Raw genomic sequence first — 25,737 nt, forward strand, 5'->3', positions numbered from 1 at the left:
ACTAGTAAATTGCCTTCGTTCTCTAAAATATCGATTAAATAGAAAATCTTTAAACATAATATACTCTTCTTTTATTCTTCCACACTTTGATTATGCCGACATTGTCTGGGATGGGTGCAGTGATTATTTAGCTAACAAACTAGAATCTCTACAATTAGTTGCACTGCGCACTATCTGTGGGGCGGTAAGAGGTACTAGCCATGCCTTACTCTATAAAGAGACTGGGTTTGTTCCACTCTCGGAAAGACGTCGACGTCATAAATTAAAATTAATGTACAAAATTACTAACAACCTCGTTCCATCATATCTCTCTGACCAATTAGAACTGTCCTCTACCCCTATCAATTATACCCTTAGAAACAAAGATAAACTAAAGGAAACCAGATGCAGAACCGAAATTTTCTCAGAGTCCGTCATCCCTTCCAGTATACGAGAATGGAACAAACTTAACGTTGAAATTAGAAACTCTCGATCCCTTGCTATCTTTGGAAATTCACTAAATAAATTAGATACCATCGTGCCATCATATTACTATACAGGGATACGAAAATTACAAATAATCCACTGTAAACTAAGATTATGCTGCTCGAACCTACAAGGCCATAAATTCCTCAGACACGTCGATGATAGCCCTGCTTGCCTCTGTGGTCACAAATTCGAAGATACCGAACACTATTTACTCGTATGCCACTTATATTCAGATGCAAGAAAACGGACAATCCATAACCTTCAACATAATCATAAAACAATCAGTTGTCTGTTGTATGGGTCAACAAAACTTAGTCCAGAGATAAACACACTTATTTTCCAAGAAGTCCAACAATTTATTTTCTTGTCAAAAAGATTTAAATCTCCATAAACAACTCTTAAGTCATTCCAAGCCCTGCACTCTGTATAATCATCTAAGTCTCTATATTATCCATGATGTATCATATATGCTATGCTCTATAATTATGTAATTATGTATGTATGTATGTAAATATTTATAATGTGTACATGTACTTAAATCAGAGAGAGGGGTTACACATAGGCATAGCCTGTTCCCCAATCCAAATTGAATGATTAAAAATATTGTTTAAAAAAAAAAAAATATGTATGTCTTGCATTTTTTAAACTTTGGTAGTTGTTTAGGTTGATCGATATCTTTAATATTCGAAATATCGTTCTAATGGTTTTTTACATTACAGTATTGTGGTGTTAATTGTGCTCATTTAAGCATTCTCAGAATTTACCTCAACCTTCCATCACTGTTTATTAGAAATATCCTTGATTCAGAAATACAAAACTTTGCTCGTAATTTCTTATTGATGTATTTCATACATTAAAACAAGAGTTTTATAAAGGGCTATATTTTAGTTAAAATAAGGCAAAAATTTTGAGTAAATTAGGGGACAGCACTACACATAATTACACAAACCAAATCTTCGGACAAGACACAATACGCAGAAATCACAAACAAACGTACACATCAGATTAGGTGAATGGATCCAGGGGCTAGCCGTAAGCATCCTTTGCGCTGTACAGTCCCGGGCCTGTAGTGATACAGACTTCACTCCAAATTGAAAAACAAACAATCGAGAATATAACCCAGAAACATTTTGTAATACTAGTTCGAGTCATCTGCTATATGTCACATGAAATATGAATGTAAGCTTATTGAAGTAAAAAAATAACGATACAAGTAACCATATCGGTGAAATGCATAAAAAAGCCAGGTAGTCTAATAAAACTCAACTAATGGTCGATGTTATAGTGAGAAACATTTTAAGTTTTTAAAAGGATTGAGGTATATTGACTATAAATGAAATGAAATGGAGTTTAACGTCCTACTGTTCTGCTCCTATGCTGGGCTAATGAAGACAGGCATACGTCATACAGTGTGCTATGAGGGAAATTTTGCCCGGGCAGCGGCACTATCGCCTACTCTTATATCGAATTCCAACTGCCAAGGGATCTTTTACGTGCATTCTAATGTATACACGGGACCTCGGTTTTTCGTCTCATCCGAAGGACTAGACAGCTGCCCTTGTCAGGCCCCCCGTCCTGCATCACTGAAAAGGGGGAACCACGCCGGAAAATCTGGATGAACTTTCTCGGCCAATGTATATTGACTATAAAGTTACAGCTTATGTTCCATTTACCACAAAAAAAAGGGAAAAAAAAAACTGAATACAAAGAAGCAAGCTGAGAAAGTGCAAACCCTCTGCTGACTGAATGGCGTGACGTAAAAGGCGGTAGGTTGCCAAATGACGTGATGAGGTCGTTGGTTCTAATAATATCCATGTAACAATATTTTGACTCTTGACTTTTGACCTTGACCATGACAAAACATGACCTAAAACCTTCAGTAGGTCCTGCTGAATTATTTTGATACTCATATGCTATGCTCTATAATTATGTAATTATGTATGTATGTATGTAAATATTTATAATGTGTACATGTACTTAAATCAGAGAGAGGGGTTACACATAGGCATAGCCTGTTCCCCAATCCAAATTGAATGATTAAAAATATTGTTTAAAAAAAAAAAAATATGTATGTCTTGCATTTTTTAAACTTTGGTAGTTGTTTAGGTTGATCGATATCTTTAATATTCGAAATATCGTTCTAATGGTTTTTTACATTACAGTATTGTGGTGTTAATTGTGCTCATTTAAGCATTCTCAGAATTTACCTCAACCTTCCATCACTGTTTATTAGAAATATCCTTGATTCAGAAATACAAAACTTTGCTCGTAATTTCTTATTGATGTATTTCATACATTAAAACAAGAGTTTTATAAAGGGCTATATTTTAGTTAAAATAAGGCAAAAATTTTGAGTAAATTAGGGGACAGCACTACACATAATTACACAAACCAAATCTTCGGACAAGACACAATACGCAGAAATCACAAACAAACGTACACATCAGATTAGGTGAATGGATCCAGGGGCTAGCCGTAAGCATCCTTTGCGCTGTACAGTCCCGGGCCTGTAGTGATACAGACTTCACTCCAAATTGAAAAACAAACAATCGAGAATATAACCCAGAAACATTTTGTAATACTAGTTCGAGTCATCTGCTATATGTCACATGAAATATGAATGTAAGCTTATTGAAGTAAAAAAATAACGATACAAGTAACCATATCGGTGAAATGCATAAAAAAGCCAGGTAGTCTAATAAAACTCAACTAATGGTCGATGTTATAGTGAGAAACATTTTAAGTTTTTAAAAGGATTGAGGTATATTGACTATAAATGAAATGAAATGGAGTTTAACGTCCTACTGTTCTGCTCCTATGCTGGGCTAATGAAGACAGGCATACGTCATACAGTGTGCTATGAGGGACATTTTGCCCGGGCAGCGGCACTATCGCCTACTCTTATATCGAATTCCAACTGCCAAGGGATCTTTTACGTGCATTCTATCCGAAGGACTAGACAGCTGCCCTTGTCAGGCCCCCCGTCCTGCATCACTGAAAAGGGGGAACCACGCCGGAAAATCTGGATGAACTTTCTCGGCCAATGTATATTGACTATAAAGTTACAGCTTATGTTCCATTTACCACAAAAAAAGGGAAAAAAAAAACTGAATACAAAGAAGCAAGCTGAGAAAGTGCAAACCCTCTGCTGACTGAATGGCGTGACGTAAAAGGCGGTAGGTTGCCAAATGACGTGATGAGGTCGTTGGTTCTAATAATATCCATGTAACAATATTTTGACTCTTGACTTTTGACCTTGACCATGACAAAACATGACCTAAAACCTTCAGTAGGTCCTGCTGAATTATTTTGATACTCATAATTATAGTATTTTGTTATAGTGGTATACTAGTGAACCCGCGAACTAGTGGTCCCCTCGCTTATGGACTGCGAGAGGACGAACCTTGGTTTTTTTCAGCAGGAGGCTGAACCCTATTGATTTTCAAATTTGGAGTGAAGCAATGGCAGCGAAGCTTAGGCACCCTGTTGATTTTTAGACTCTTTGGTGCAGAGATATATTGATTTTGGTCAAATGATTTTTTTTCTCCAGACTAAACTAAGTGCATCGCTTTTAAAATTATTTTGTTGTCCGAAAGTATATACAGCCCATGGAATGCTGTGCCATTATTTGTTCCAGTTAGGTAGGGTAATTCCAAATAGATTAGTTAAGAAATGGCGTTTCTGTCCTTTAATGGATCTTAAAACATATATGTATATTCACTGTCTACGCGTTAATACTTTTAAAATAACTGATAAAATCTTAAACAATTCTAACCGTTATCTGGTATTAGACTTTATCCTCTCCACAGTCTACATCGTCTAAATGGGTCGCTAAAATATTGAATTTTCAAAACTAGATAAACATATTATACAAACCTATTTATTTTTACGTGTCAACTTTGGGACTTATTACTTCATCTATTTGATGTGCTTCTCACAATTGATATTATCAATTGGTTGGTGAATGTATAATCTTATCATCATGGTGTTGTAGCTACCCTTGTTGCCTTCTAGCGGCTTCCATTGCACGCATACAGTCTTACTGATTGTCCAAGGTTAACACCAACGGTAAATACAAGAATTGTTTGATAATGTCTGGAACATTTGTAATTGTGATTGATAAAAAGACGAAAACACATTCACTTAACGCTATCATCACTACTTTTTCTTTGGAAATTTGACATATTGAACTACTAGTTGATAAGAAAAACAGAATCGATTTCCGTAAGTAAACGAAAATGACAAATGTTTGGTAAATGCCGATTAAGTCGATCTGTGTAGAATACATTTCCACGTGATGGTTGTAGTCCCGGGGATGAGTTAAGCATTAACTGTTAGTTAATGCCGCTGTTCCGGCAAAATTTCACCCACAACCCACTGTTTGGCGTATGCCCGTCTTCATCAGCCCAGTCGGAGTAGGACGTTAAACCCCATTTCATTTTCATCAGGGTTGGATGGCCGGATGTAGACCAAACGGCATATTATCTATGGATTCAATCCCTTGTTTTTACGTGTAGGATATATGCGCGGATATTGAAACGAACCAAGATCGTTGGGTTGTAAAGATACATTTCATGTTACAGCAAACTCGGATAAAAATTGTGACTTCTAGAGGGTCAACAACCTTGTATTATACATACTTTTACACTATTTGTGTACAAGGAGAGGCCATTTTGTCCGGCAGTTTCGGTCCGATTGTCATGAAATTCGAACTCAACTGACATTATGGTGTAACGGTGATATATTTGAACGTTTGTTTTTCACAAAATATTAAATATTCGAACGCCATTTTAAATTGGGTAATAATTGTGACCTCTGGACGCGATTTTTCTTAAAACCAGGGGCCATAATTCAGGTAGTTACGATCCAATATATGCAAATATCGACAGAAACCAAGATCTTTGGTTTATAAACATGCATTTCAGGTTTCATCAAAATCAGATGAAAATTATGAATAAAAACGTGTTTTTCGTACAATCAGGGGCCATAATCCTTGAAGTTATGGTCCGATACATGCCAATGTTGAAAGGAACCGAGATAGACCTATATTTCATGTTTCGTCAAAAACAAATTGTGGACGGAAGTCAAGACGGACAGGGTGACAGCATAATACGTCCACATCAAAATATAGGCGCATAAAAAAATGCTAGTTAAATCACACTCTTTCATGCGCTAGCCTTTTGTACGTCGTAGCCACTATCCGTTGGTCCGCCTGTCCACAATTGGCTTGCTAACACGATAAGGGCTTTAGTTGTGAACGAATTCTTTTTTTCAGATTTTATCCGATGTTTTTCAAATTGTGTGTGAAACATTGGCACCATGAGATGACAAACACTTTCAATGATCAGCGTTCCGCAACCTTCAAATTTGGTCAACATCCAAGTTTTACTTTCGGATAAGCTACTGTCTAGGGCTATAATTCTTTTTCGAGACATATCAGTGTATGTGTTGGCGTATTTCCACGATTTGCGTGGCTGTCTTATTTAAGGAAACAAGGTGTTAGATGATTGCTGCAGCCAATTAGATAAATGAACATTGGGCATTGCCGTTGGATCTCATTTTCTGACAAATGTGCCTCTAGGGTAAAGACATATAACATTTCAGAATACTTGAAAGAATTACAGCTTCCTGGCCTGTTTAAAGTAATTTTCTTCGAAGAAAGTTGTTAGACATATTTAACTGAATTTTCTCCAAGGACTATTTCTAGAAAAAATTATAAAGGAAATATTATTTACTCATTCTTTGATTTCAACCCACATAGCCCTAAAATAGCAAACTTTTCTCCAAGAGACTAGAAGAATTTTAACAGAAATATCATTTACTCATCTTTGATTTCCACCCACATAGCCCTAAAATAACAAGATGTTTAAAGAATATTTGGAAGTTAAGATTTAAGTGTACTGGTGCGGTTACTACGCTGGGTTAGGGATGCGTTAGCGATGATATGTATACGTTGTCATTTTTTACTTTAGCACGATCCCGTATCTGAAATCAGCTCTTTTATTCCCAGTTATATCAGTCGGTGTTTCTTAGAGAGTGACCATCAGTTAATAAGGGTCAGTATCACTCCCTGTGTCAGTTGTAGCAGTTTTATTTACCTTTGGGAACATTGAATTTGACCCGTCTGATAAGGACCAACATTGAAATAAAATTAACTTATGTTTCAAATACACTCGTTAATAGTTTCAGGTGGGATTCTTAATATATCCATATTCGAATGGCATTGTACATGACAAGTAAAATTTCATGAAGTCTAAAAAAATTTTTGACCCATGTGAAGACATTTTGCTGCCAAGGAAATATTCATTCACCCCCATGAGGAAGGTTATATTCACAATTCCAAACATTTGGATTTTATTGCTACACTATGATGATATGACATTTAAGTTGGAAAATAATTATCGTTACATATTGTTGGTTAAAAGGTGCCATTCGTTTTGAATAAATGGCGGGATGCTTAAATTATGGTACATAGTGCAATGTATATTTTAACTCTAACGAAATCTGAATGTCTTGAAAATATCGCACTTTACGTTTCCGAAATGAATGCAGTTTTGGCCACTGTTCGTTTAAAACCCTTCCAGAAGAATTATTTTGTTGCAGAAGAACCTTTCAATTTTCATTAAATTGTGAAAACGGTCTATTGATAAACATTATCTGTTATTATATCTGATTAAATATAATTACCATGCAAATCAAACTTCTTGTCCTATTAACCAGGTTTTGTAGTTGTTGATTATCAGAAGAAAGAAACACAAGTTTTTGGTTCGTTTTTAAGATAGAACGCATTAAGTCAAGACCTAATCACCGGCTACTTAATGTAGTACAAATTGATGTTGATTTGAATAAGCCGTGGTTTAAATCGAAATCACTTCATGGACGCTGGAATCTTTTGAAAAAGATTAAAAGGGAAAAGAGGGTATAATTAAAAGATGGGAATCGTGTATGTTGTCATGTAAAAGCAGTCATTCATTTACCAAGTTGAAAGACGGACGATGTTTCTCTTGATGGTGACTTGTGTAAACTGCATTGATCAGTAATCGGGTGATTTCTGAGAGTCGGAGAAGACAATTTCCTTTCCACACGTAGCTCCAGATTGCAGGATATATTAGTAAATGTCGAAATACTCGACGAAAATTGATTTGCCAGGATTTGGTCGTAAATTGTGATTTGATGAACTATGGCGATAAGTGACAATTGAGAACGGAAGCACAACTCGGCACCATTGATCCTCGAGACTGTTAGAATGGTCGTCTGCTAAAAACATTCCATTCGATAAATAGACGTCACGCAGATTGGCACCTTTTTCACTTTTGCCTTCTAAATGGTGAAAACGTGTTTTTCAACAAAGGAATTATCTCAGAAACTTGGGAAGTCTCTTAATTCTTAGACAGAACACACGCGTAAGATTATTCTTTAATTAAGGTAAGCCGGTTCTATTTACTTCAAACACGTTTTAAAAGACATAAATGTTATGCCTTCAGATTTAACAATTTTATCCGCTCATCTTAGAAGAAAGCGAGACTTGAAAAAGATTTTAGTAGAAAAAATGTTACAAGACATCCTAGTACCAGTGTGCATGGCTATTGGAGCTTAATATGTGTAAAAGATAAGGAGGTGTGCTTACCTTATCGAGAACACCCGGTACCGCGTTTTCTTTAAGTGAAAAGCGCACATTGCTAACGCGTTTTGTCAAGGACTAATAACATCATGTTAACGATAATACGAGCCTAAAATATATTGACTTTTTCATTTAGAACACACAAAAATTGACTAATTTTATAGAAATATCGACTATTTGAGTAAATAGTCGAATTATATATTAGAAGAAAGCTAATTATGAACGAACAAAAATAAAAGTATGGTCTGTGATGATAAAACAATGCTTAACAGAATACTGGTTAGAAAATGAAATGAAACGTTATTTTATCTCCTAGTGTTCTGTACCGACTTCGCTAAAGAGTGTGCCATGAGATAATGTTGCCCGTACTGCTTAATTTATTTCGAATTCCAACTGGCATTGGTTCTTTTACGTGCACACTAATGTATACTCATGACCTCGGTATTTTGTCCCATCCGAATGACTTGGCACTGTTGGTTGCTAGGCCCTCCTTTACTGAGTCGGGGGCACGGTGCCTAAGTGGGTAAGACGCTGGCTCGCTAGCTTGAAGGTCGGGTGTTCGATCCCTGCATTGGCCGAGTAAGTTCACCCAGATTTTCGGTGTGGTTCCCCTTGTCAGTGATGCAGGATGGAGGGCCTGACAAGGACAGCTCTCTAGTCGTTTGGATGGGACGAAAAACCGAGGTCCCGTGTAAACATTGGCGTGCACGTAAAAGATTCCTTGACAGTAGGAATTCGATATAAGAGTAGGCCGTAGTTCCGCTGTCCCGGCAAAATTTCCCTCATCGCACACTGTATTGCGTATGCCCGTCTTCATTAGCCCAGTTCGGAGCAGAACAGTAGGACGTTAAACTCCATTTCATTTCATTTCATTTTCTTTACTTCCTTCAGCGGGAATAATGCCTTAAACAATCGAATGTCGTTGGAATAATACACTACGCACATCAATTGGGCAATTTATAGATAACCCCTTCTTTGAAAACTGAACTATTCGGACGCAGTAGCTTTTATAACCCAAAACATTATTACATAATTATTATTGTAATATTCGGAAGTATGTTACAACGAAGCACAATCACTACAAAATAGTAATTGCCATGTAACTGGTATTTTAAACACTACCATTATATAGAGACGGTTATCTTCTCATATAGAATAGAAATAGTCGAATTACAGACAGAAAATATGTTATGAATGTCGTTAAAGCGTGAAACATAAAAGACAGCAGAAGATAATTGGATTAAGACAGAATGGGGACACATGTAAATCACAACATAAAAGATTTTATATTTCCAATTTCGAGGGAAAAAAGCACATTTACAATATATAATCACTTTAAGATAAAAAAAAAGAATCTTACAAATCGAATAGTGAATTTCTGTATATTTTGTCCAGCTTCACGAGAATAAGGGAATGCTAATTTAATTTTTTGATAATTTCCCATAAATAATTGATGTTTTTGTTCATCTTCGCACAACTGGGTTTCTACGTCAATGTTGTCCTTAGCTTAAGTTCACTGACATATTTAATACTATACAATAATGTCCATTTTGTTGGGTGTAAAATGCACAAAATAATTTAGCCCAGGACAATGGTGTTCCTGATTACTATTCCTATAGTACTATGGACCTTGGTAGATGTTGTTACACCAAGAAAGGTTTACCTCGAATTGTCTCTTTTAAATTCCCAACTTACGACCACCTGAAATCAATTTAAAATATGATTGAATACGTGTATATGCGTTCAATTATTTTAAAATAGGCGGAGCTTTTATACATTTAGCAACCCACCTCATCGTTCCGTCATAATAAAAAATAATGTCGATCACAAAATGAACTTAAAGAGAAAGTTCTAGATGTATTGTAGTCAATAATACTAGTCAATTCCGATGGCGACCGTTTCTGAGTCTGTCAACGGTCTAAGAAATTCCCCCATTTGCTCTATTTCAAGTAAATAGAGAACCGTTATGTCGACCTTACGGGCATTACTCCTGGGATGTACCACTTGCTTAAGTCGAACAGCAACAATCAAAACAAGCCAATATGGAGGCTTTCTGCACTCTCCATCAGTTAGAATCAAAGTTATCTTGTCCCTAAGCATCGACCAAAGAAATTGCTTAGCTTTAGTGGTAAATTTTAATCTTTGAACTCAGTCAAGACATTCACCTAATGAACACCTACACCAAGCTTTTACATTCTACCGCAATTAAAAGCAGTTGTTATGCCCCAAAGTCTTGACCAATCCAATTGCTTATCGCTACTTGGCCTAAGCAGGAAATTCTCATCATCGAACTTAGTCAAGGTATTGGTATACCGATAATGAATCTATACTCTTGAGTTTCATTACTCCCACCCGATTAGAACCAAATTTATCGTGTTACAAAGTCTCAGCCAATACAATTGCTGATCTCTGCTTAGCTTTAATGGAAAATACACACGCTAGAACACTGTCAATGTATTCACCTTATAACACCTACACCTAAGTTAGAACATTCTACCTCAATTAGAAGGAGAGTTATTGTGTTCCAAAATCTCGACCAATCAGATTGAAGTATATACTAAGCCTATTAGAAAATGCTCATCATCGAATTTAGTCAAGGTATTGATGTAATTAAACTATAAACGAAGTTTCACCATTCTCACTCAATAAGAATCAAAGTTATCGAGCTCCAAAGTCTCAAACAATCAAATGATCATTATCAAACCTCGTCAAGGTATTGATATAATAATGAAACTATACACCAAGTTTTATCACTCTCACTTAAAGTAGCCAAGTCTCTAACTCAATATCACCCAAAGTCTTCCACATTGAAAACACGAAGTATTTGTCAATTTAAATCAACATTGATGTTGTGATTTTACCAGAAAAATATGGGCTTCTGATATCCAATATTTAAGACAAAATAAACAGTTTACTATTGGTACACGATTTGTGTACCATAACGCTTTTCAGCGCCATCTGTAACAAGGGACTCGAAGAATGAGGCTAGACATATTCCACATGTCATGTCAAATTGTAACCCTATATTCTTATCTGAAGAGCATGCGCAATAAATACTATCCGTGTAGACTGGAATAACCAGACGCTAGGGATTGCCATTCGATTGAGACTTCTGGCGTATTTCGCCGAACATAACTGATTAGAAATTATGGTAAAACAGAAACGATTGAATGTAAATCAGTTTATATACATTCACATTACATTGTTATATGCGTTGCGACCCATTTTTATCAATTTCTAGGTCCCAAATATTAGCGTATGCCAAAGCATAAACTAATCAAATTGCTTGTCCCTGCTTAGCCTACGCAGAAAATGCTCATCTTCCAATTCCGCCAAGGCATGCATCGAAAAAACACCTAAACTAAGTTTGAACATTATAGCTTAATTGGGAGAGTTATTATGTTCCAAAAAGTCCCCTGCTTTCTTCGCAGATAAAGAGATATCTGTATATTCTGATACTTTTTGGATATCAAGCCGATTCTAATTGTAGATTGGAGAAATATAGACTTATCGGTAGCGTTTTACAAAACCTCGCTTGTAGATAAAGAAATAATTACTTAGTGTTCAAGATTTAACCATGCAGTTTGCGTCTGGAATGATCAAAGTTGGGCATAACTTAAGGGTATTGGGTGAGTAATAGTGTAAACGGCTATTTCAAATGTAATATTTTTCAAAATGTATTTTTCCTTGTCAGGGTGAGACTGTCCCTTTAATATAGTGTATGCGAATGCATCTTAATCAATATTTTTTTGATTTCTCAATCAATAAAAAAAACTTGAATATTTGAAGAATATTAGACTGAAAAGGCGGAAAAACAGAATGTAAGAGGCTTATACTTTTTAACCTAGGGTTTCCTTTAAACACATACTTTTCCAATCTTATGAAAAAAGGCAATCTTTAAGAAAGTTCTAATATCTATTCGGTCAAAAAGTTCTTGTAACAGTAAAAAAGGATACAATATTACAAGTAATAATTTTGATTGGCTGGGTTTTTCTTTAGCTATTTGAGATAAGTTCAAATTGGGTTTAACATCAAATTAACAGACAATACAACTTAGTCATTTGGGACTAAGATATGGTAGTTATTTTGTTCAATTTATTGAAATCAGCCGTGGGTTCGTTTTGCCAAAACCGTCAAATGCCATTTTGATTTAGATTGAAGGTTTCGTTTAAAAGCAGTTCTTGGTCATTTTGTCTCTTTAAACTTGATCTGGATTTACAGGGAACTAAAATAGAAATGAATTATAATTTCAACAATTTTCTCGATATTAAAAGAGCGATATGGAGAAAAATACAAGATATTCTGGATTTCGAAATGTTTTTTTTAAATATCCAAACATGGAGAGGCTACTGTGAATCCCCCAAAATGTATTTAAGTTTAAAGGTCGATATATCGACTAAATGTAATTAGAATAGATAAGTTTGAGATGTAATAACTTAGACATATTATATTTTTAAGCCTAAAGGGATAATAATATGCCAGAATAAAAATATAGACATAATCAATTTATTCAATTCGACCAATTATAAGTAACCGCATGCCACTATGTGTCGGGGCACTAGTGATTTAACCCGTTTCCGTGACGTGTAAATCGTGCTTGTTAATTTATCGACTTTTGACATATTCCACATTTTCTACAAAACCGCTCATTCAGATTTGCTCAAATGACGTTGGTTGGCCTCTTAAATGTTCAGATATTATTATGGATCCTGTACATTATTACATGTAGATCCATGGTATAAGAAACTCGTAATTCAAAATCTCTTCTACCCTTAGATAGATTGAGATTGGATTTAACGTCTTACTTCTCTGTACGGACGGTTAATAAGACTGACATACACATTGGTTCTTTTACGTTCACACTAACGTGTCTCTTTTACTATGGACCTGTCAAAATAGTCACATAATGTTCATTCTGGAACTGAACTCTCTAAATTGAGTATATTAATCCGTTAAAATACAGTCCCAATTAAACGATAAACACACTAACATTTACAGTTGTCAACGATCGGATGTGAGAGTGGATCATGTCTTAATTAAAGGGATATTAGGTAAGATAAGATACAGAGCTGACAGTTCTTGCTATAATAGTCCAAAATAGATAAAGAAAACAGAATATGCTGAAATTTTCAGTCAAATTCCTTCACTCTGAACCGACTTATTCAATTTTAGACTCGCCTCGATCGTCATTTCTAACGTGGGTACGGTAAAAACAAAAGTCTCAATTATCCATTTTTACTTTATATTATCCAACACGAAATGTATTCAAATCCGCTAAAGATGGCATCTGGAGTTGATTCTGGTCTAGATAAGTCAATTAATGTCTAATTTAGATAACATTTCAGCCCTTAAGAAAGACCCCCAATAGGCAGATATGTTTAGATACACAGCTACACGGAGAGATGAGGGAAACAATGCCTTGTATAGTCTTTAGTCCTCACTAACACGATATCGTTTATTACTAAATGTGACGTGGTATAATAATATAAACTGTCATACTGTATACCGAGAGCATTATGTCTTCGTGAAAAAAATTAGATGTTGTAATTCAGTATATTATTTTATCTCACGAGCTTATCAATTCCTTAAAGGGAAGGTGGATATGTTAATTGATAACTGCAGATTTACAGGAAAACTACTGGTAGCATGGTTGACAAATTATGTTCGGAATATAATTTTGTATCGAAAATATTAAGTAATTTGTCCTTTTGGCGTTTTTTCCTGTAAACAATCCGCTCGTAACAATGACTTTTATACTGCAGAAAGCGCAACAAGTGTGTTTTCAATTAACGTGACGTTACTCAAGTTTATAAAAAGTGATCTTTATCTATTTATTAACAAACTTTTGTTCAGTATACGGGACCCTTAATGGTGCGATTGTACAAAGTTCACCAATTTACATTAAAATTTCAAGAATATTTGGTAATCTTGAGAGAATAATGATGAGATGAAAATTGTTTTTAAGACGCGCACACCTTATCTCGCCAATTATGTTTTCATGCATATTGCCTGAACATTCTTGCACATTGGGATTGGCCATGTAAAATAGTACCACGATTTCATCTGTATTTATTATTCATGTATTCAGAATACCATATGCTTAACAACATTACTGTATCGAATTTCGGCGCCAACAATTTCTTGAATACACAAATTGTTTCGAATAAATCTTTTCTGTATATTTTAAAATAGAATAAGTTAAGTAAAAGTTATCCGCGAACAATCTATATGCGAACCATGAATTTAGATTAAATTGTATGATGACGAGCGTAGGTATTCCATCACGGTTCTAGTATTGGAGCAAAGTGTAGGTCCTTAATGAAAATTGACTAGCTGCGTTTTAAAACAAGGAAACCGTGTTATAAAGTATTAGAAGCAATTTCCCCGGGGATCAAACTTCATTTAAATATCTAATAAAGCAATCTAAAGCATCTACTGTCTACATTAATAATAGTTTGTTAGTAAAGTAACTCCTAATAGATTGACAAACTGAATCTTATATAAAACAAATATGTCGCCGTGTTAAATTAAGGTCGTTTAAAGAGGCGTGTAGTCGGAAATTATTTTTTAAACGTTAAAAGCTTTGTATCACTTCAATGTTTTTGTCAACAAGAGTTCGAGTCGCAGCGAAATCTGAATAATTCAAGTGGACTCTCTATTCGCGACTCTGTTTGTTGCCAGATGGATACAAGTTAATGGTCGTTGTTCTTCTGTCACAATCATAATTCACGCTAGTCTTCAAATGAAATGAAATCGGGTTTAACGTCCTACTCCGAGCTAATAAAAACTGGCGTACGCCATGCAGTGTGCTATGAAGGGCTTATCCCGAAGTATACTTGTCAAGGGTTATTTTACGTGCACGCCAATGTCCCATTCGAAGGACTATACGCTGTCCCATGCCAACCCCAACGTCCTGCATCACTGACAGGGCGGAACCACGCCGGAAAATCCCGATGAATTTTCTCGGCCAACGAAGGTTTCGAACATGGGACCCCCAGGTTAGGGAGTCGGCGTCTTACTCACTGAGCCACTGTTACTCATGTAACATGGTTCTAGGAGATATGTCGAAAATATTGTTGCATCCGTAGTTGCAGACAGTAATAATGTCATCCCCGACTGTGATTCGAAATAACGTAGTCATTCTAATATATATTTTATCAATCAAACGTCCACTCGACACAAACTAGGTCATTTCGGGACTAACATAGGGTTCTTTAACAGTGGGAGGACCCGGGGAAAACCCACGGGGTTGTGCAGGCGACCTACTCCTTGTCACGTACAACCGGGGAATCTAAACCACGCCAGTTGACTCAATGAAGCCAATTAGAGGGAAGGGTCGAGACCGGAAGTGGGTCAATAGTTGTTGAGATAACTCTTTGGCCTTTCAATTGATTGTTAGATTAATTGGTCTTCTTTATTTTGTTAACTAATTGCTGACTATTCTTGTAAATAATGGATTTCTGTCCTAGATGTTAAACAAATCAATTATTAATATAGCGTGGAGTTTTGTTCTCTTTTAGTATTAACGTTATCATCTACCGTTATATTTTCACTGAAAAGGGTTTAACGTGCACCATCCTATATTTGATAAAAATGTATTTCATACGGTTCAAGATGCATTAGGTAAGAGCTAAATCTGTCTATTGCCGGTCTTTCTTTTGGCTTCGAGTATTACATTGGATGGTCGAGATTTACATGGATTTGAATACCCACGTGATTTAAACATTTAAAGATAAAATGGATAACTGAGACTTAGTCTTGGTTGAAAAGTAGCGTTGCTACGATAAATAAACGATCTGCGCTACATCTTCATGACTGCACCCAGAAAAAAATAATTTGAATGAAATTTTCAGTAGGAACGGCCAGCTCTTTATCTAAATACTGCATCTTTACATTGATATTTCTCGATTTCACCAGTTTGATGATCAACTACCTTTAAATGGGAATGGTTAAATTGGGCTCAGATATTATTTTGATATATAAAAGGAATCATATGTACACAACATTACTATTCGTTTGAATAGCAAGATGAGGTGAAAATTACTACATATAAAAAGTTCCATGCTTTCTACTAGACCATTACTATAATATGCGATGCATATTACGGTATTTCGGGAAACTGACTAACATAATTTACTATTAAATGCAAATAATATTAATTTTAGGCCAAATCTTAATAAAGATAATTCGCCAAATCATCATAAAAGAATCTCATTTGCGGAACATTACAGGAAAAACGTACATTACACCAAGAGACATCTTAAAGACTTCAGGGTACAGCTGGTGGGTAGCTTACCAATATTGACCAAATTTACTAATTAGTGTAATAATTTTGCGGGGATATCTTCGAAGCAAATATAAGCTTGGTGCCATCGCAAATTGCATGTCTTCCAGAAATGTTCTGTTAAAGAAATATTGTGGAAACTTGTCATGTTTTCTTTAATCATAGTACTGGTAATGCCGGTTATGTGCATTAACTGATCAAATAACAAGTTGTGGCCGATTTAGTCGACTAGAGAAAAGTAAATTTAGATAACACGATTTTATAATTTGATATTTCAATTTTCTATAAAACAAGTCCATTGTGTATATTGCGATTTGTAATTGCTAAATCATTAAATTACATGCCTTTCGTGTTTATCAGATGATTTCTCGATAACTATTTATTTGTTTTCATTTCTAACCGTTATTCTGATTAGAATAATTAGAACCAATGAACCATTTGACTGCACAGTCACTGTATCGGGTAATAATTATAGATATAAATACATGTACTATTATGGAATGGTTAATTTAACCAATAGTTAGGCACATCACTTATCAGTGTGCCTTTGTAAGCATCCCAAGGCAAGGAAACTTGGTACTCTAGAAATAGTAAGCAAATGCTGCCCCAAGTCACGATGCCTGCATAACGTATACATGTAGTTCTTCTGAGCGAAACTTGCAGATGTAATCCTGGCAGGTTTAACTGTGTTTGTTTTAATAAAGTATAAATCTCTTTTCCAAAGATGTATGGCCATTGGAAAACATTCGAACTGTATTTATGTAAATTTAGTATATATCGTTCTTGGAACTCGTCATTCAGTTTAAATTTGTGTCTGACATCTTGGATATTGTTGCTTACATTATTGGCTAATCGATCTAACACGTTACCATTCAATTGCGTCATTGACACTTTTGCAATTTTTTTTTATTTTAAGGTGGTTTTTTTTATCAAAAAGAAATATTATGTTGAATATTCCCCGTTATATGTTTTGCTGGATTAAAAAAAAGCTTTTTACGTTGTGATAATCGCTAATGCGTATTGAAACAGAAATCCATATCATTTTCAATGACATAACACGGTCTAGTACGTTTTGCACAAAAGGCAGATATTTTAGCAGAAATGGCATCGTGTTTTCGTCTATTTTCTCCAGTCTGTAGGACATAACAGGGAATGAAAGAAAACATTCAAGTAAGCAAGACGAAACAGAAGCTGATCCTACAATAAACAAGGTAACACGGTCTGGTGTATTTTGTGAAAGAGCCAACAGGACAGTCCATGTTAAGGCATAAAAGGAACGGGAGACGAAAACAAAGCAAGCAGACGGAAAATGTCACGATAGATCTCCTCAATCTGTCAATATAACTCCCAGCTAATAACTGTACACGAACTAAAATGAACAACTCTTAATCAATTTCCGTTTGTATCAATCCTATGCGTTTCCTTAATGTCTTCGTCTTATCCTCGCCAATAAATGTTTTATTTGGTTCCATTTAGGGCGGTTAAAAGTCTACAGGGATATTGAGTGAGACAAGTAATAAAGAGATGTCCAATTTTTTTGAACGAGTAGAACCGATAGTGGATTTATTTGACTAATTTATAGATGATTTAGGTGATTTATAGAAAATGTTTTTCCGTTATACTGAATGTTGACGAAATTACAAAATCAAGTATATATAACAACTGTTTCTCTTTGAAGACCCATAGAACACTGTGTAAGGGAGCCACTGCGGATCGGGGGTGGATGGCTGAATGGTTAGCGTGCGCGGGCTGTATCATAAAGTCTGTCATTAAGTCGACTGGCGTGGTTTCGAATCCCCGGTTGTACGTGACAAGGAGTAGGGTCGCCTGTCCAACCTCGTGGGTTTTCTCCGGGTCCTCCGGTTTCCTCCCACTGCTAAAGACCCCTATGCGCAAGAGAATTATTTAAATAAAATTAAACCATATGTTAGTCCCGAAATGACCTAGTTGTGTCGAGTGGACGTTAAACCCCATTTCTCTCTCTCTCTCCACTGCGGATCAGTTAGTAATTTGTTGCCTGATAATGTTCGTCGGGATGATGCCGCCTGGTGGGTAAACACGTTGGCGTGCGCGTAAAAATTAACCCTGGCAGTTAGAAATCGATGACAGGGCAAAATGATGCACACCGCATGCCCCTATTTATTAGCCGTTCTAGAGGATTCACAACCTTGGTATTATTTACGTTTACACGATTTGCGTACGTGGAGCGGCTATTTTGTTTGACAGCTTCGCTCCGATTTTCACGACATTCGAACTCGTCACACTATATTACGTACGTTGATATATTTAAACGGGTTTTTATGACAATTGTGACCTCTAGACGGTCCACAAGCTAAAAACGCGATTTTTCGTAGAATCAGAAGCCATAATCCAACACGTTACTGTTCCATATGCGCGAATATCGAAAAAGAACCGAGATCTTTGGGATGTAAACATCTTTTAAGTTTCATCAAAATCGGATAAACATTGTGATCTCTATTGAGTCCACAACCTTGGTGTTATATATTCTTACACTTTTTAGATACAAGGAGCGGCCATTTTGTCTGTAATTGACACGAAATTCGACCTCACCCATCATTCGGGTGTAACGAAGATATATTAGACCGGTATTCAATATAGAATAAAAATAGTGACCTCTAGAGGGTCAACACGCTAAACACTCGATTTTACGTACAATCGGGGTCCACAACCCTGGAAGTTAACGTCCGATATGCGGGAATATCAAAAGAAATCGAGACCATAAGGATATAAATATATACTTTAAGTTTCATCACAATCGGATAAAAATTGTGACCACTAGAGAGTCCACAACCTTGGTATTACATACTTTCACACTATTTTAGTACGAGGAGTGGCCATTTTGTCGGGCAGTTTCGATCCGAATTTTACGAAGTTCGATCTCAACCATCATTAGGGTATATCGGTGACATATTTGAACGGTTTTTAAGATGGTAGGGATATTTTTATATATATAATTTAAGTTTCGTCAAAATCGGATAAAAATTGTGACCTCTGGAGTGTCCAGAACCTTCGTATAACATAATTTCACACTATTTGAGTACAAGGAGCGGCGATTTTGTCTGGTAGTTTCGGTCCGATTTTTACGAAATTCAAACTCAGAATTCATTAGGGTGTATCGTTGACATATTTGAACGGTTTTTAAGATCATAGGGATATAAATATATACTTTTTAAGTTTCATCAAAATTGGTATTACATACTTTCACACTATTTAGAGTACGAGAAGAGGCCATTTTGTCGGGCAGCTTCGGTCTGATTTTTATGAAATTCGAACTCAGCCTTCATTAGAGTGTACCGGTGACATATTTGAACGTTTTATTTTAAATCAAATAAAGATTGTGACCTTTTGGGAGACCACAAGCTAAAAACGCGCTTTTTTGTACAACCAGAGGCCACAATCCCGGAAGTTACGGTTAAATATGCGCGATTATCGAAAGGAACCGAGATCTTTGTAAACATACGTTTTAAGTTTCCTCAAATTCGGATGAAAATTGTGAACCTCCTGAGTGACCACAAACGAATTGTGGACGGACAGGGGCAACCACATATATCCACATAAAAATGTGGGCGTATTAGAATTATTGCAAATGATTTCAATATCACGGCGTACAGTGAATTTAATAAAACTTTCCTGTCTTTTTCTCATTTTGTAGAAGGAAATAGTAATAAGAATTTCCTCGAATTCAGAGGTCCAAGTAACTTCGATGGGAGTCGCCATATTATTATGCTGGCCCTTTTTAATGGTATTGTTTTAACGATAAACGCGTGTGCTTTAGCGTTTATTGTTTAGCTGAACACTTGTTTATTAGGTAAATGATCCTTTAATAAGTTACATAATCCGTACAGCAAATCTAGCTATATATTGTGGGTTGGAATTATGAGAGAAACTGTTTGGGTTATTTCGTAATAGTTTGCTGATTAATTTGAATACTTGACCGCACTTATATTAACGGGTACCTTGTGGAATCTGAAACTGCTCTTTACAGCTCTATTCATCCTGCAAACTATATGCAGATTAATCGAATACACCGACAGTATACCATATGTGTCTCCAAAATTGTGAATTTATTATTGAATTGAAGACAAAACTAAGTAGTCAGAGTGGTTGTGTTATTAGTATCTGGTCTACAAAGGAGCAGGCTTAAAGTATAAAGTCAATCGAAATGTTATCAGATCATGACAATTTTATCATATATTTGCGCGGTTTTGAAACCTCGTCGTGTATTAGCTGCAAATCATATTAGTCTATTTTTCGTATAAAGTTTAACCTTCTATTTTAGTATTTATTTTTTTTATTAGTATTGATCGTGATAATTAATATATTGCAATAATCTAACCATACAAGTCATTTCAAAAGTTATTTCCCAATACTTTACAGACACTAATCAATAGAGTTTAGTAAGAACATTGGAAGTGTTTTTACTTTGCCAATCATTGTGGGTGTTTACTATAGACTACTAAAAATTAATTATAGCAATTTACTCGTATTATTCAAATTTTATTTTTGTTGTTGCTAGACAACAAAACATACTTACTCCTGTGAAATTAATGAGCGTGAAGTGTAATCAAGAGGTCGTAATTAAAGCACTCTCCTTTCTTATGCAAGAGCAATTGATTCTATTAAGAATAAACAAAACACTTAAATCGATCAACTACTGGTATCCAAAGTTCTGTAATTTAGTGAGCCAGAATATTTCAGATGCTTCAACCTAATACTACCTTCGAATATGAATTATGAAACACTGATGTGTCAAAAACTAGACTCCATTTGCAAATGTATAACCATACACGTGGCGTAAACAGATTCAATCCATTCGAATAAATGCAAACTCGGTTGTCTTGTTAGCCTGCTCATATGTCATAAAATTCAAAGATGGCACTAGATAAGTTTGTTCGTTCGCGGGGCTTAACAAGCCCGTTTCCACCTAGGGTGGCCTTAATCGGATACTCGAGATAATCAAATTAATTAATTTCTTAAATCAGTTGCGTTACCCTATTAAACGGTCCAGTACTTTTAATTTGGGGGTAAATAGATTATTTCGCCTTATTTTGGCGTTTGATTTAGATACTTTAAAGGAGCTAAATCGCTAATATTTGGGACCTAGAAATTGACAAAAATGGGTCGCAACGCATATAATAATGTAATATGAATGTATATAAACTGATTTAGATTCAATCGTTTCTGTTTTTACTGTAATTTCTAATCAGTTATGTTCGGCGAAATAGGCCAGAAGTCTCATGTGAATGGCAATCTTTAGCGTCTGGTTTTTCCAGTCTACACTGATGGTATTTATTGCGCATGCTCTCGAGATAAGAATATAGCTTCACCATTTGACATGACTTGTGGAATATGTCTAGCCATGTTCTTTGAGGTCCTTATTCCAAATGGCGCTGAAACGCACTATGGTACACGATTCGTGTACCAATGGTAAAATGTTTATTTTGTCTTGAATATTTGATATCAGAAGCCCATCTTTTCCCTGTAAGATCACAAGACCAATGTTGATTTGAATTGACAAATCAATATCGAAGATTTTTGATGATACCGAGTTAGAGACTTAGCTACTTTAATGTAAATGTATATTACAGTGTCGTGTGAAATCTGGGACTGTTCCTGCTAAGTGGATGAATTCTATACCGCTATACTGTTTATATTCAAATCAGTAGGGTTCTTAACAAAATTGCTTAATGTACGGAAATAATTCGGTTCTATTGTTGCAAAGTTTTCTTGCCCACTCCAGGTATTAAAAGGCTTTGTACTTCATTCACACTAAAACCAGAATCATTTCCATATGTGGGTCCTTTGTGCTCAACTGTATGGCTGTCCACATCATCATTTTATCAGACATGTAAAGCTATAATCAGAGTGTTTACCTGATCAGCTGCTTGTTGATGGGAGTGTTGACAGGTCGTATTATCGAAGTCAATCCGTCCATTTCAACCGACAGTGTACGATCAATCGTCATGTCTGATACTCCTCTGAAACTATCACCCAATCTGTGAATCAATGGAAAAACAGAGACTATAGAACATATTGTATTCAGCTTCTAAGGGGCATTATCATCTTCAACACGAAAAACAAAACAAAATCCCTTCAACTCAAGTAATACTGGTATACAAATCAGAATGCTTAATGTATTATTGTCATATTGGAAATGGATCAATGGACTAGCCTCAAAGTTTGCACTCGATCAAAATGGATATCACTTATATCTAATTTAATTTTATTCCGTAACAATTTTAAAGTCAGATCGCAAAAGTGAACATTTCTCTTTAAGGCAAATATTAAAATTGTTGACTGTTAATAAATGGATTGTTTCAGTGGTATTCTGTGTAATTATGGAGATTTCTATAATAGAAGTTTTATTGAGGGGATTTTTATAACACCGATATTCACTTAACAACAAAGTGTTGACTACGTTAGATTAAGGGCAGTTGGTTCGATGGTTATATGACGGAACCTAACGTACAGTATCAACAGAAGACGTTTCTTGAAAGTCTTTTTAGGACAGAATTCCACATATGTCTCAGCTGCCGATTGTCTTAGAAGTAATCATTTTTCAATGCTATGGTTAAAAGGCAGTGGCGATTACTACATTAACTGTTGTACTTACACGGTTCCTAATAGAAATATGCTAGAAAGAATAGAATCTCCGTGTGTACATCAAATGATGCATAAATCATGGTTACTTGTACCAGACGTTGGTACGAAATTGTGGACATCTTCAAAACGTTCTAATTATCGGTAAAAGAAATGAAACGATATAATTTTAATTGAAACATTCGTTTAATGCTGCTGTTTACGACTGTCTACCTAATAATGGAGATGTTTCTGTATGAAGCTTTTTATTTTACATTCAACAAATAGTGGAAGAAGGTTGTTAATTCAGTCCAGTGGAACTAATAAAAGTAGTCCATTAATCTCAATGAAATGGGAGACACGTAATGTCTACATGTCTTTCGTATTCCGCTTGACATGCGCCACCTCATTTCATTGAAAATGCATGTCAAAATGTTATATGTCGTGTACAATTTTCCCCGGACTGTCATTATGCCATTGTGAATGGGCTCTGAATAATTTCCCGTTGCTAACTGGTTTACTTTCATTCAATTTAATATTTTGACCCAGTGTTGGCGCAGTGCATTATTTCTTAAGCATTTTTTCCTCATACAAGGTCTGAAAGTTATCTTGCAGTTAGTCTATTAAAATAAAATTATTCTCCCTCTTGGACTGCATATGCAGCAAAAGAACTAACTTTTGACCAACATAAAGTGTGGATGGGACGCTAAATATTATTCCAATAAATAAAACTGTTCGGCCACATTGGCACCTTCATGAAAGCTATGTATTTGTTTGTTGCGGGTATTATTTTTCCTAGAATAATCGTTATACTGGTGGGTTAGCTCCTACACACTTAAAGGGCGAAATTTTGTTCGCGTGTCTAACGTCTGTTGATCCCGGTAGCGTGTACCTTTGCTTGCTAATGATGTAATTAATGTAATACTATGTATGTGCCGTAAATTGTTAACGCAATAGAGGCTACAGTTCTTAAAAAGGTTTATTTCAAATTTGGTGTGAAGCATCGGGGTCATTGTTCCCCGATCTTCTCTTCCTGAGTTACCTCCCCTTTACTACTTTTTTTTTTAACACATTGTATTTCCAAATGTGGCGCAAAGCATTGGGATATTGAGAGGACTAGATTTTTTCAACGATTCGAGTTCTAGAAAGCATAAAGATCCTTGGGTGCGTTTTAAGTGTCCATTATTCAAGCTGTACGCAAAAGAATAAATTAGCAATTAAATCTCGTGTATTTGCAAACTAAACAATTGCCAAATGTTAGGAACTTTCCATGCGTATGTTTCCAAAATTGAAAACAATGAGAAGGAACCGAACTAAACTATGGTAACCCACGCCATCCATCCAAGCCATTAGTATTCAAATCACCATTTGATGCACAAAAAATATTTGGGGTAATTTCCAGTCATTTATTCCAAAGGATTTAACTTATAAATTACTCTGCTGCAAGGTAAACATGTCAATCTACTGTTCATTTACTGGGTTATTACGTGATTGTTAACGTGCCTTTTTTAAGGCAATAAAATCGGGGAAGGCATTTATATTGTCCGAGAACCTTATCGTTACATGATGTTATGTCTGGATTTTTTTGCTAAGAATAAAATACAAAATTTGTGAAAAGGACCGGACTTTTTTTATTATCGCAAACAAACTTATGAAGAGCGGTTCCAGGAAACAAACTGAAAAGATACACGGTACGAAAACGTTTTGTTGACTTTGCGCTCCTTCCGCGCCTTGTTACAAACCCTGTTGTAATAAATGTAATCAAATTTCACTTAATCTCTATTGTTGTATCAACCCCCATAATGTAATAAAAATTCACTTAATGCCTATTGTAGTATCAACCCCTATTGCAATTATTCTAATTACTGTATTTTACCATACAAAAAATTCGACATCTAATTTTAAAAGTCTATTGATTTTGATCACCAGTTCCGTATGATGTAGGAGTAATAGTATGCGTTTATACTGCATAGAATATTATGAAAGAAAACCACCGAAAACATTAATATTTTTGTAATCATTAATATTTAAATAAAAGTGAAGAATGTCCTCTGAGGAATTTGTTCATCTTTTCCGCGTGTATATCAGATAAGATAATCCTCCTGGTAGCATTTTGTAAATGCTTCACTACTCTTAGACACTTTTATTACAATATAAGTTGATATTACAACAGGGGTTACATGATATAACCCCTTTTGTAATAAAATTTCTCTCCACCCCTATTGTAATAATTTTAATAAATGTGTTGATAAATAGGGTTTGATAAATCCCCAAAACTCGTTAACTGCGTTTAATCATGTTTTCAGGTGGTACTAAGATATACCTGTACTCATATATTCATGCGGAAATCGGCAATACTATATACCGGAAAACAACCGGAAAACACCATTTTATACTGAATACGGAAAACACCGGAAAAACACTAAATACCGGAAAATACCCTAAATAGGTAACCCGGAGACTGGCACCCTAAATAGGTAACCGGGAGCCTGGTCCTCTGTGTGCCTGGGTTAGGGTTAGGGTTAGTTTCCGGTTTATAGTATAGCCCTTCTCCGGGTTACCTATATAGGGTGGTTTCCGGTATTTAGTGTGTTTTCCGGTATTTAGTGTGTTTCCGGTATTCAGTATAACATGGAGTTTTCCGGGTGTTTTCCGGTATATAGTATGGCCCTACGGAAATGGTGATCAAAATCTATAGACTTTTAAAGTTAAGTGTCGATTTTATTGGTATGGCAGAACACAATTATTAGAATATTGGTTAGGC

General features: G+C 35.6%; 1 protein-coding gene across 1 annotated transcript in view; it reads left to right on the forward strand.

Moving 5' to 3' along the window:
- The first annotated feature begins 7,463 nt into the window (after nucleotides 1-7,463).
- Nucleotides 7,464-25,737, forward strand: part of LOC126821506 (complement C1q-like protein 4) — a 42,561-nt gene continuing 24,287 nt past the window's right edge. The window contains exon 1 of the mRNA XM_050549951.2: nucleotides 7,464-7,893. The gene's annotated coding sequence lies outside the window, so the exon portion shown is untranslated. The remainder of the gene's footprint in view (nucleotides 7,894-25,737) is intronic.

This window comes from Patella vulgata, chromosome 5 (genome assembly GCF_932274485.2).
Source record: "Patella vulgata chromosome 5, xgPatVulg1.2, whole genome shotgun sequence".
Classification (NCBI taxonomy): domain Eukaryota; kingdom Metazoa; phylum Mollusca; class Gastropoda; family Patellidae; genus Patella; species Patella vulgata.